Below are 12414 nucleotides of genomic sequence, written 5' to 3'. Positions count from 1 at the left end.
TAAGAACTGATTAAACAGATAAGATTTTAGGTTGCTAGCATTATTTCTGAGTTGACAATGACTTATATTAAGTTTCCTTATCCCATAGTTGAAAGATTTATATATATCATCGGTCCTATAAAACTTTTCCAGTCCACTTCTAAATATACCTAAACTTGGGGATTTAAGTAAACTCAAAGGAAGACTATTCCAAAGTCTTATAGTGGAAGGAATGAAACTATTAAAATAAGAGCTAGTTCTAGCAAGAGGCGGATGAAAGGTGTTATTTTCATTCCTCAAAGTATAAGGGGTTTGTCTGGGAAGATATGGCTGGACTAACTCATATAAGTATGCAGGTGTCATCCTATTTAATATTTTATAGAATAGTGTAAGCTTATGTTTATTACGTCTGTTCTCCAGAGTTTCTAAACCTAATTCAATATAAAGTTTTTGTCTGGAGGAATTACGTCGTAAGCCTGTAATAATTCTAGCGGCGTCTATCTGAATACTTTCAAGAAGCTCAGACTCGTGCTGGGAGCAATTGCCCCATACAACAGCACCATACTCTAATAAAGGTCTAATAAAAGCATAATAAATACGTATAAGTGAACTCCTATCTAATAAATATTTAACTTGACGAAGCACAGATAGACGAGAGCATGCTTTTTTATAAATAATATCAATATGCGAGTTCCATGAAGCTGATGACTAAAATGTTATCCCAAGATGACAGTGAATATTTATTTTCTCAACCTCTTCCCCGTCTTTTCCAAAAAATACAGGTGGGTGTTCCCTTTCCCTTCTAGTAAATACAATATTTTTAGTTTTCTTAGAGTTAAAATGAACAACCCATGATTTTGCCCAATTTGAGATAACATCCAAGTCATCAGTCAAAGAAGCAGCTGCTACAGCAGGATCATCATCTACTACAACAAATAAAGAGGTGTCACCTGCAAAAAGTATAATATCATTAGAAATGTCATTCACTATATCATTTATATAAATGAGAAACAGAAAGGGTCATAAAACTGATCTCTGGGGGACACCTGCATGTATACTTCTTAGAGTTGACGAAAAACCTTCTGAAACGACCTTTTGTTGACGATATGAAAGATAACTCTCTATCCAAGATAAGAGCTGATCATTTATGCCAGATTGTTTAAGTTTAAATTAAAGTCCTTTATGCCAAACTTTATCAAAAGCTCTAGATACATCACAAAATACAAACCTTACATCCCTCCCACTGTCCATATTACTAATAATTTTGTGATATATTTCAATTAACTTTGACAAAAGGTTATTACTTCTCATATAATTATACAAATGTTTAAATAGAACTTTTTCCATAATCTTACAAACAATGCTAGTAACAGATATTGGACGATAGTTTAGAGCTGAATGTGGACTACCTTTTCCTTTAGAAATAAGATTAATATGTGCAATTTTCCATAACAGTGGAACCTGTTTAACTGATAGAGACATATTAAATAACTTAGTTAATGGTTTAGAAATAAAGCTAGCAACCTCTTTTAAAATTCTAGGACTGATACCGTCAGGACCAGCAGGTTTGTTAACATTCAAGATTTTTAATTGATCTAAAAAAAAATTCTTAGTGATGACAAATTTATTTAAATGACATGGAGGAGGCTCTTTTTTATCAGGAATTTCTGGTTCTGTATCAATATTAGCTATATCCTGACTTATACAAAATGTGACAGGGTAAAATTGGTTTTCTAGCGCCAAATATTCATGTAACCTTTGACAGATGTGTATATGACACAGTATATCATAAAAACAAACTATAAAAATCAGACTTCTATAAATTACAAATGGAATATATAAATGTTATTTGAAAAATGAAACATTTAATCTACTTTTAATTTTACAGACATTAACTGAAACCCTAAGGAAACAAGACTATGACGATTGTTACTTTTATCACCAGAGAAGTAGATAGGTATATGTTCCGGGCCATATAAATATACCATACGCGTATAGTCATGACCATCTGCGTATATACTCATATGGTCTGGGTTGCTCGCACGATCAACGTTGAAAAAGTGTAACATGAATTAAGATTTTCAAAAATCTAAATGTTGACTTATTCAATCATGTTTTAGTCATTGTTGCAATATAGTGATTATTACTGAAATATAAAAAAAAATGTAGATGGTCAGTATTAATTTGACTATACGATTAGTAATCTGTCGACTTTGAATTACTTCAGGAAATGTTTAAATTAACTGTAAAACAATCAGTTCATTGGTTTAATCACATACACTTAATAATTTCTTTTTTTATTTCTTTAGTGTATAAATTTGTTTTTAGTTCGTCATAATTTCTTTAACAAAAATCTTAATGTTTTAATTTATTTGTTCGTGTGTTCTTGCTCCAATAAGTACTATCTTACCATGACAATAATATTTATAGGAACGTGAATACTTATTTTCTTTCAATTGGTGTTATCTTGTTTCTATTAATATTACTGTCATTGTAAGATCGTAATTATAATTTCTTCTAATTTTATTCTAAAATAACAATTTAAAAACTAAGAAAACTGCGCAGACAGCTCATGTTCATACTGCGTGTGGTTTTACTAACGGGCGGTTTGAATAGAATCTAAGTGAATAAAAGATGACAGACACACAAATAGTCAGACAATATGTTCAATATAAAAAAAAGATAATAATTTCGTGCTTTCTTATACCCCAACTACGATAGTAGAGAAGAATTATGTGTCTAAACTGTTCGTCCGTTCGTTCGTCTGTCCCGGTTAAGGTAAAAGTTTTTGGTCAGGGTATTGTTTTGGTGAAGTTTAAGTCTAATCAACTTGAAACTTTGAACACATGTCCCCTATAATATGATCTTTCAACTTTAAATGCTAAAAAACATTTTTGACCCCAATTTCACGGTTTACTGAACATAGAAAATAGTGTGTTTTGGGCATCTGTGTATTAGGGTTGTTTATAGAATGAGATGGGTGTTCTTGAAAAGGCAAAATTAATTTTCGAAAAATATATATATGTTATAATTACTCATATGGTCCGTCCTGTTAATTACCATACAAGTATATTGTCCGATCAAACGCGTTTTGAGAATATGAGAATACGAATTTGATCCAAATAATAATATGGTCCGGAACATAATAATTTTTTGAAAAATCTTCATCAACCTGACCAATCAAATAAAACCAAAAACACATTTAATATCTCAGAGATTAAGCAAATGTTTGGTAGTGTTATTAATATTATTTTAGTTAAACGGAATGAGGTGTATTCATTTGTAGACTTAATATGAGACGAATAGTTCTTGCCGGACTCCTATCTACATGTACCAAAATTCACTATCTTTCACTCAGTATATCTAAACATGTAGGTATAGATACGTTTTGATCTACAGTTTATTGAATGAACGGGTGTATGCTTTTGAGAATAATATGAAATATATTCAGATATTTTAAACTTTGTCCCACGCGAATACGCTTCAATAGTCTTCAACGTAGATACATTATGATGTAGTACTACAGTTGCGTCGACTAGTGCTACTTCATACCAATCGCAGTTACTAAACTATAAGTAGTAAATCTGTCATGCTGATCTTAAGCTGGGGTCACACATTCATGATATTTAATGTCGTCCTTGACAGGACCATTCCCGATTAAAATTAGTCAAAAGTCGGATCAAAATCCTGTAAATCGTGGATGGAAGTTCAAACTTTAATTAAAATTTGTAAAACAAATAATTTAATCACGACAACAATTATATATTGTTCAGGAAGCGTCGATATTCACACGTTCAAAGCGAATTTTTACCGATTATCCCCGTTCTCAATCCGCTTCTAATCCGATTTGTATATTTCACCAGGTAAAAGGTAAAATTCGACCGAGCCTGTCACGACTGCGTCCCGTTTCTACCGAATGTAATCCGACAGAGATCAGAAAGTGACTAGACAGTGAACCGACGCTCATGGAAGTTATCCGTTTGAAACTGTCGGCATACTCGAGATGACCAGGTACTGTCGGAACGTAATCGTATCACGGTCCGCTCTATCGCATTGCAAACGCATTTGCCTGGTGTCAGTAGTATTGTATTCTGTAATTGTCGGGACTCTTACGTCTGTATCATTGACTTCTTATTAATAACGGGACTGTTCCGGAACGGTTTTGGCAAAAACGGTTCGCAATCGATAAGATCTGGAGGCAACCTGAACTCAATTGGCAGAAAAACAGCAATAAAAAAATTTTCCAGATCATTCCCGTTCAATAGGACATCGTCCAGAATACACAGAACATTGTTAGAATTTTGATCCGATACAGCAGAATCTGTCACGACATAGGCACAATTGTAATCTGACTAGACAAAAATCGAATGTTACGGGACGCACTTAACTGTCGAGGTGCTTCGCCGAACTATTCGGACCCTTTTCGGCCCGTAGGAATCTGTTACGATCTTAAAGAACTGCGTTCAGACAATGATAGGACATTCCAGATCATTGAGGATATTAATCAAAATTTTTCACTTTTCGTGTCGTATCGCTGTCTAATCTCAAACGAGGGCAATAATCGGCAATGTGTAAACCCCGCTTTACCAAACATGTGTGTCTCCAAGTCCCAGATGATTGGATGATAAAGATAAGTACCAGAAATACCGAACTTTAAACGGAATTTGTTTTTATCAAATTAGAAAATTTCAAATGGATGTTTAAACACATCAAGCGAATGAAAACCAACTGTCATATTTCTCACTTATCACAGGCATTTCTTCTAGTAGAAAATAGAAGAATACTCATGGTTTTATAGCTCACTGAACATTGCACTTGTATGTCAGTCACATATTATACCTTTTATACTGACAGCACTGCGTAAGCAATACAAACAATAGATGAAAAATTAAAAAATTGGGGTATACCAGTAAAAATTGTGTTATGAACTTAAAACCTTATCTTATAACGTTAAAGATTAACCTACTTCATCAGAAAGATGACTTAAAAATTCAGGGTTATCACTGATGATACTTGGGACCAACTGACAGACCGGTTTCAAATTATATCCAGGAAATGGTTCAGTCTTAATGTAGGAAATTGCAGTCTTAAATATTTTTGAGGATCTGATATCTAATGAACACTTGAATTTTATCTTTTCTTTAGACTCATGAATAGCTCCGTTTTTTTTTGGGGTTTTTTTGCCTATCTTACAGTCTTGCACTCACTGTCACTGATGAGTCTTATGTAGACGGAACGCGCGTCTGGCGTATCAAATTATAAGCGAGATAACTATATGCTTCCCTTAGTTGATGTCACTGCTTGTGGACGTTTCGTCCCAGAGGGTATTACCAGCCCAGTAGTCAGCACTTTGGTGTTGACATGAATATCAATTATATCGAACAGTGGTAAACTATTGTTGCCTTTTTATATGGTCATTTTTAAAATTTAACTGTTCAATAAAATGTGAATTATTCGAAATACTAAGGATATTTTTATCGCAGGTAAGATTCCATAAGTCGTATTTGGCACAGCTTTTTTTGAAATTTTGGGTTCTCAATGCTCTTCAAGTTATGCATGTATTGCTCTCTTATGATTTTGTACTGAACGTCTGTCATGAGTCTTATGAAAACGAAACGCGCGTATGGCGTATCAAATTTTACCCTGGTACCTTTGATAATTATTCGCGAAAGAAATGGTTCAGAAAGTTTTCTAAAAATAACATTCCCATTTACTAAATATTTGCAATTATATCATATCACATCTTCAAATTGATATTTTTATTAACTACACTCGTTCCGTGTTATGGTTGCCATGACGAGTATCAATGCTTCAAAAATATGATACATTGTAATACTCTTCATCTTCAATGAAGAAAATATTTTTTTAGGTTTTTCAATTTAGATAAGCCAGTAGGGAAGTATATATATGGATAGCTGCAGAATATTATACTTGACTATTTTAAGAAATGTATAAGATTTTTGTTTGTTTATCCCGTTAAGTACATAAGTTGATAGAATGACTTCTACTTCGGATAAAAATAGAGATATCTTGTCCTCCTGTAGAAAGTTTACTTATTTATTCACATGAAAAAAGGGACAAAAGATACCAAAGGGAGAGTCAAACTCATAAATCTAAAACAAACTTACAATGCCATGGCTAAAAAGGAAAAAAACAAACAGACAAACAATAGTACACATGACACAACATATAAAACTAAAGAATAAATAACACGAACCTGCATTTAACAGTATGATAAAAAAATATTATTTATGTAAAGACCCCGTTTGTACTATTAAATCAGTTTTCTAAAGCGTGCCTACATAAAACAAAGGCATATAATTATGATAGAACGTCCAGAAATGTTATATTTTTATAAATGCCTTTTCAAAAATTAGGCGTATTGCAAGAAACTTCTCTTCTCTAAACACATGAAGAAAATTATGGAAGGAATATTGAAATATGCAGTGCATGTACAACATACCTCAAAATCACGAAACTGACAATACAATATGAAATAATATCGACTTCCCTTTAAGAGGCTTGCTAATTTAATTAACTTGAAGTATTTTCAGCTTATACTCGTGGGTTTATTCCCGGAACACTTATAATGGACTGATCTGAAATCACGTACTGTTATGTGTGTCAGCTGACAAGTAAGTACGTTATATCATTGACTAATCTACTTTACTTTAAATATCAATTATAGTAAATAATATCAGCTTTTTTTTTCTTACCTTAAACCTCATTCTATACTATATTTGGAAAACGGTAGTATTTATTCTCTCCTAGACGACAATACTTAAATACCAGACTTAAGGAGGCTCGCGGGTATAAGATTTTTAGATAAAAATTAAACATTTATTTTTCATTACAAATTTTATTCATTACCTTTAGTAGTTGTTACTTTATGATATGATACAAAAATCATTCCAAAAAATCAATTTGTGTTGACCCCTGGTTACTTTTAAAATGTAGATATTATTGAAAAAAGTTCCAAATTATCTCCCTTTGGTGCAAAAATGCCATATTTTGACATTAAAATTGAAATATCTTTTTTAAATCATCGATGACCTATATTTTTATTGTTGTTTTCGTCGAAGCTGTACATAAACTAAATAATTGTAAAATTTAAATTTCTGTCATTTAGTTCTTTTTTTATTTCGATATTACCGCTATTTCTCTAATTAGATCAACAGAAAAAGATCATTAACAAAAATGTATCCTTTTTTTGAAGGCAGATTGTGAGCGTAAATGAATGGTGACCCCATTTTTTATTTCATTTTTCCATTAAGTATTAGATAAAGTTCATTTATAGAAAAATATAGCGAAATCCTATATTAAATAAAAAAAAATCATATAGACCCGCGAGCCCCCTTAACAACTATTTATAACTACAATATGCTCAGAAAAGTAATGTTTTGAAATAATATTTTTATAATCTGTTTTAGAAGTAAAAGTCTATCGGTATCATGACTAACTTCGAATTTAGCTTGATTATTAAATTCATTGCAACCATTATTTTACATCAAATTTTCAAAAATTTTAGTCTTTTATAAAATTCTCAAACAAAATATTAAATTTTTTTTTAAATTATTACAGCTCTATTCCAACTATTTGTAAATATATATATAAAAAAAATAGTACCTAAGATCTAACTAGAAAGTTCACAAATAAACTTCCATCACATGCTATGAGTTAAAATAAGTTCATCATAAATTCTAAGAAGTGTAATACTCCTTAAGAATTTAATGTATTGGCGTACTAAATTATAATCCTGGTACCTTTGATAACTATTCTCATAAAAATTGTAGTACATCGTTTCCGTCCGGAAATCCACATATTATTGTATTATGGTTTCTACGAAACGTTAATGTTACTTTACTTTAACAGAGCATTTCAATATATGAACACTATTCTTTTATATATCAAAACAAGAATTGAATCTGACATTGAATGTTACCCATACAATAACTTGAAATAGGATTGATTCTATATAAGGGGGATCGCGGGTATAATTCAACAAAAAAAATAAGGATTTCGCTATATTCGTCTTTTAAAATTTATTTATTTTTAATAGTTTTTGAGAACTTTGACACGTCATTGATAAAGCTTTGAAAAATCAAGAGAGAACATTTTCGTACCAAAATTCCAATGGCTAATATCTCGAAAACAAGCACATTGACCCCTACATTTTTTTTAAATTTTTGAATCAACAATTAATACCCCAACAATATACACTAGTGTTAAGTTGTTTATTTTAAACTGAACAGCGAACTTCCTTAAGAAGTCTAGATTTCGAATTTAAGCACATACTTAATAAATGAATAATTTAACCACTAAATAAACTCATAAGAGATTCCAGGATCCAAATTTTGTATTTAACGCACTTAAAACTAAAAAAACATATATTTGTAAAGTTCAAGATTTTGAATGAGGTCATATCAATTTAGTAAATGAAGTGTTCTTTGCCCTAAGATTCTTAATAATATATACATATTTTGCCATGTTTTATACGCGTTACCATATATTTCAACAGGAGAGTATATATGAACTGCTTTCTAATTCCTTGCACCTGGGTTACCTTCAGTTCTACTCTTGTCTTGTTTTAAAAGCTTTAAAAGAACCGCTCAACTACTAATCCGAAGTACCTGCCACTGGGATACCTTTCAATTTGCGTGCTGTTTTATAAAACTATTTTGTCTATTGTATTTTTTGTGTGTTTTGTATGGTATTTAATCGAGTTATTTTTTATAGTTTCATTTCGAGTGTCATAAATATAAAAACACTCTACGTTTGTTACGTCACATTCCAAACAATGGCGTCATTCAATAAATTGCGTCACGCCCGAATGACCGTTTATTTAGGACACATTCTGAGGGGGAAAATCTTCTGAAGAAACTGGCATATTTTGAAACAGACTTTATGTAAAAATGAGAAAAAAAATGAGTATTAGTCAAAATTCCAATGGCTATATCTCAAACACAAGCACATTGACCCCTATATTATTTTTATTTTTGATTCAACAATTAATCCCCCAACAATATCCAGCAGTGTTAAGGAAAGTTATTTATTCTAATATGACGTTCTTCTTTAGCTTTGGATACAAAGCCATGTTCTAATTCGAATAGAACATGGGCTGCACGTGATTGACGTCACAATTGAAATTGCAACGTCAAATGAATTTTGAACAACGCCAGAGATCAAACTGGACATTTTTTATGGTGTTGCTCGCTAGGAAATTAAATAAAAACATTCTAAAAGTAAGTTTAAATGTTTTTGTTCTTTTTTTATTGATAAACTGTTGATTTTTCTATAACGTTTTTGTTCACCACATCAAAATGGCGACATTTCGAGCGTCTACTATAGGTCCGCTTCGAAGTACAAAAGTTCAAAATATTCCTATTAGAATCGAAATAATTCTATCATGCCATGCTCTATGCTCATTTTAACATGGGTAGGCATTATATTTGTAAACATTTAATACCTCGCTAACGCTCGGTATTAAGATATTAACAAATATAATGCCTACCCATGTTAAAATGAGCATAGAGCATGGCATGCAAGAATTATTTCTTAATTTTAGACTGAGCAGCGAACTTTCTTAAGAAGTCTAGATTTCGAATTTATGCACATACTTAATAAATGAATAATTTAACCACTAAATAAACTCATAAGAGATTCCAGGATCCAAATTTTGTATTTAACGCACTTTAAAACTAAAAAACATATATTTGTAAAGTCAAGATTTTAAATGAGGTCATATCAATTTAGTAAATGAAGTGTTCTTTGCCCTAAGATTCTTATTAATATATACATATTTTGCCATGTTTTATACGCTTTATCATACATTTCAACAGGAGAGTATATATGAACTGCTTTCTTATCCCTGGCACCTGGGTTACCTTCAGTTCTATTCTTGTCTTGTTTTAAAAGCTTTAAAAGAACTGATCAACTACTAATTCGAAGTACCTGCCATTGGGATACCTTTCAATTTGCGTGCTGTTGTTATAAAATTATTTTGTTTATTACATTTTTTTTTTTGTGTTTTGTATCATGGTATTTTATCGAGTTGTTTTTTATAGTTTCATTTCGTATGTCATAAATATAAAATAAACTCTACGTTTGTGACGTCACATTTCAAACAATGACTTCATTCAATAAATTGCGTCACGCCCGAATGACCGTTTATTTAAGACACATTTTGAGGGGACAAAACTTCTGAAAAAAATTAGTAGGGGTGTGATAAAGGCTGCGATAAAGGGTAAGAGTGATAAAGGGTGTGATAAAGGGTATGATTAAGGGTGCGCATCAAAGTTGTGCGATATGGATTAAACAGCAGGCTATTTATCAAGTATTCAAAACTACTGTGTTAACCACTAAATATAAGATACAAACTGATTCTGACAATGACTAGAATGTGAATGTGCACAAATGTGAATTTCAGGTTGATTTCAATTTTGTACAGAAAAAAACATTATATATTGTATTTATGTAATGTTCCTGATCTCAATTTACTCATTACAAATGTACTCCTTGATATGAAAAAATTATTATGTGTATCTTGGTTTAAATATATTGGCTGATATGTGAAATTAACAAAAGATATAGTGATTATGCTATTGTTATGGGATCTTCTTGGTCCTTTATAAGAGAACAAGAGTTACAAAATTACAAACTCAAATAAAAGTTAGGAAGAATAACATAGAAATTGTAGTAGATGGTGGTAGAGGTGACCACAGAGGACTTTGTTCACAGCTTAATTAAAAACACACATATCTACTTCACTTTGACACGTAAATTAAGGCAACACAATTGTGTTCCGATTTTTAAATCTTATGAGTCGATTAAGAAGACTAACAAAGGCAACAAATCCGTCTAAGTGCAAAATCGCAAAATGTTTATTTTGTTATTATTAGGGCACATTTTCATTTCATTGGTCAGATTCCATTATATTTGTGGATTTATAAATTTTAAAACATGTACCGAATTTACCTTATTGGTATTGTATTCAGGTTAGACAAGACAATACGTTAACTATTCGCCCATACGATAGTCTTAATCTAGACTATCTGTATTCAGACTAAAAAAGTGTGCCACCAGTAAAATTAGAATCGACACCACGTCCGCAGCTCATGACTTCAATCCTGGTTTTCTTACAATCTGTAATGTCATTAACGTTTTCAAGAATTTTAGATTGCTTTAAAAGCCGAAGAAACAAGTAATGTTGGCTTTTATTAAAACTACACTATCAACTAAGCAAAAACGATGACTGTCTTCGCTTCAATATGAGCCTTTTCTCATTAGTGAGTATTTAGAATGCAAAAGTCTCGTTGAACAAGGTCAGTCTTCGGAAAAATCAGTATTACGGCACCTTACAGTTTGAGCTGTTGTCCCACTATTGATTGTCAACTAAGAATGGAACAATGGTTATTTATAATTGGTTTATTATAAAGGTTGACATTTTGTTTTAAAATGGCATTTATATACTTTGGTATTGACATTTTACAAAATGTTGCAGAAACCAAACATATTTAAAAACTGTGCGACCCTGATGTCTTCATTGATCCCCGGTTAATCGTCCTCTTATAGTTACAGAAGATTTGAAGAAACAAAACAATATTATTTAATACGCGTACATATCACAATTACTTTCTAGCAATATTATGTTTGTTTGGTTTTAATGTTGTAGTTCTATGACGTGTTTGCACTATAAAACTGCTTTTGATAAACTGTTGTGTTTACTACCTTATATTATTGTTATTTGTTATTTTTTTTTTTTTATTTTTTTCTATGTGAGATAAAATTGAGAACGGAAATGGGGAATGTGTCAAAGCGACAACAACCCGACCATAGAGCAGACAGCAGCCGAAGGCCACCAATGGGTCTTCAATGAAGCGTGAAAATCCCGACCCCGTAGGCGTCCTTCAGCTGTTTGTATTATGTAAACGATACAATATGTGTTGTCTACATTTAAGTTTGGCTTTAAAATCAAGCGGTTAAGAAAATATAAGTCACCGTGTGAGACTAAACATTAACATATAAAAAAATAGACAATAACAATCAAAACCAAGGAGTAAACAAAGACTCACAAAACCAAAGGACATTTACATCAACAATTATAATAATTAAGGAACAACACGAACTCCAATAAAAACCGGGAGTGAAATTTGAACCATAGTTTCTAAATAATTAATAAATCTTATTAACGGAAAAAGTATGTTATAAATGAAGTCAATATAATTATCATGAAAATAAGGATCCAAAGCTGAGTGGTTGGCAAACATGATGTCATGGGTGGCATATAAACTAATCATATAAACCTGTAATTAAAGTTTTGTTTTAAAAGACTCATCCGTCCCCTTTGATAATCCTGGTATTTTTGATAACTATTGATGAAAAAATGTTGAAAAAACAAATTCATAATTTTGACCATTTCATTGCTAATTTATGTCA

The sequence above is a fragment of the Mytilus trossulus genome, chromosome 2, assembly GCF_036588685.1.
Source record: "Mytilus trossulus isolate FHL-02 chromosome 2, PNRI_Mtr1.1.1.hap1, whole genome shotgun sequence".
In the NCBI taxonomy this organism is placed as follows: domain Eukaryota; kingdom Metazoa; phylum Mollusca; class Bivalvia; order Mytilida; family Mytilidae; genus Mytilus; species Mytilus trossulus.
The sequence above is the reverse complement of the archived record's forward strand: the minus strand, read 5'-3'. Positions refer to the sequence as shown.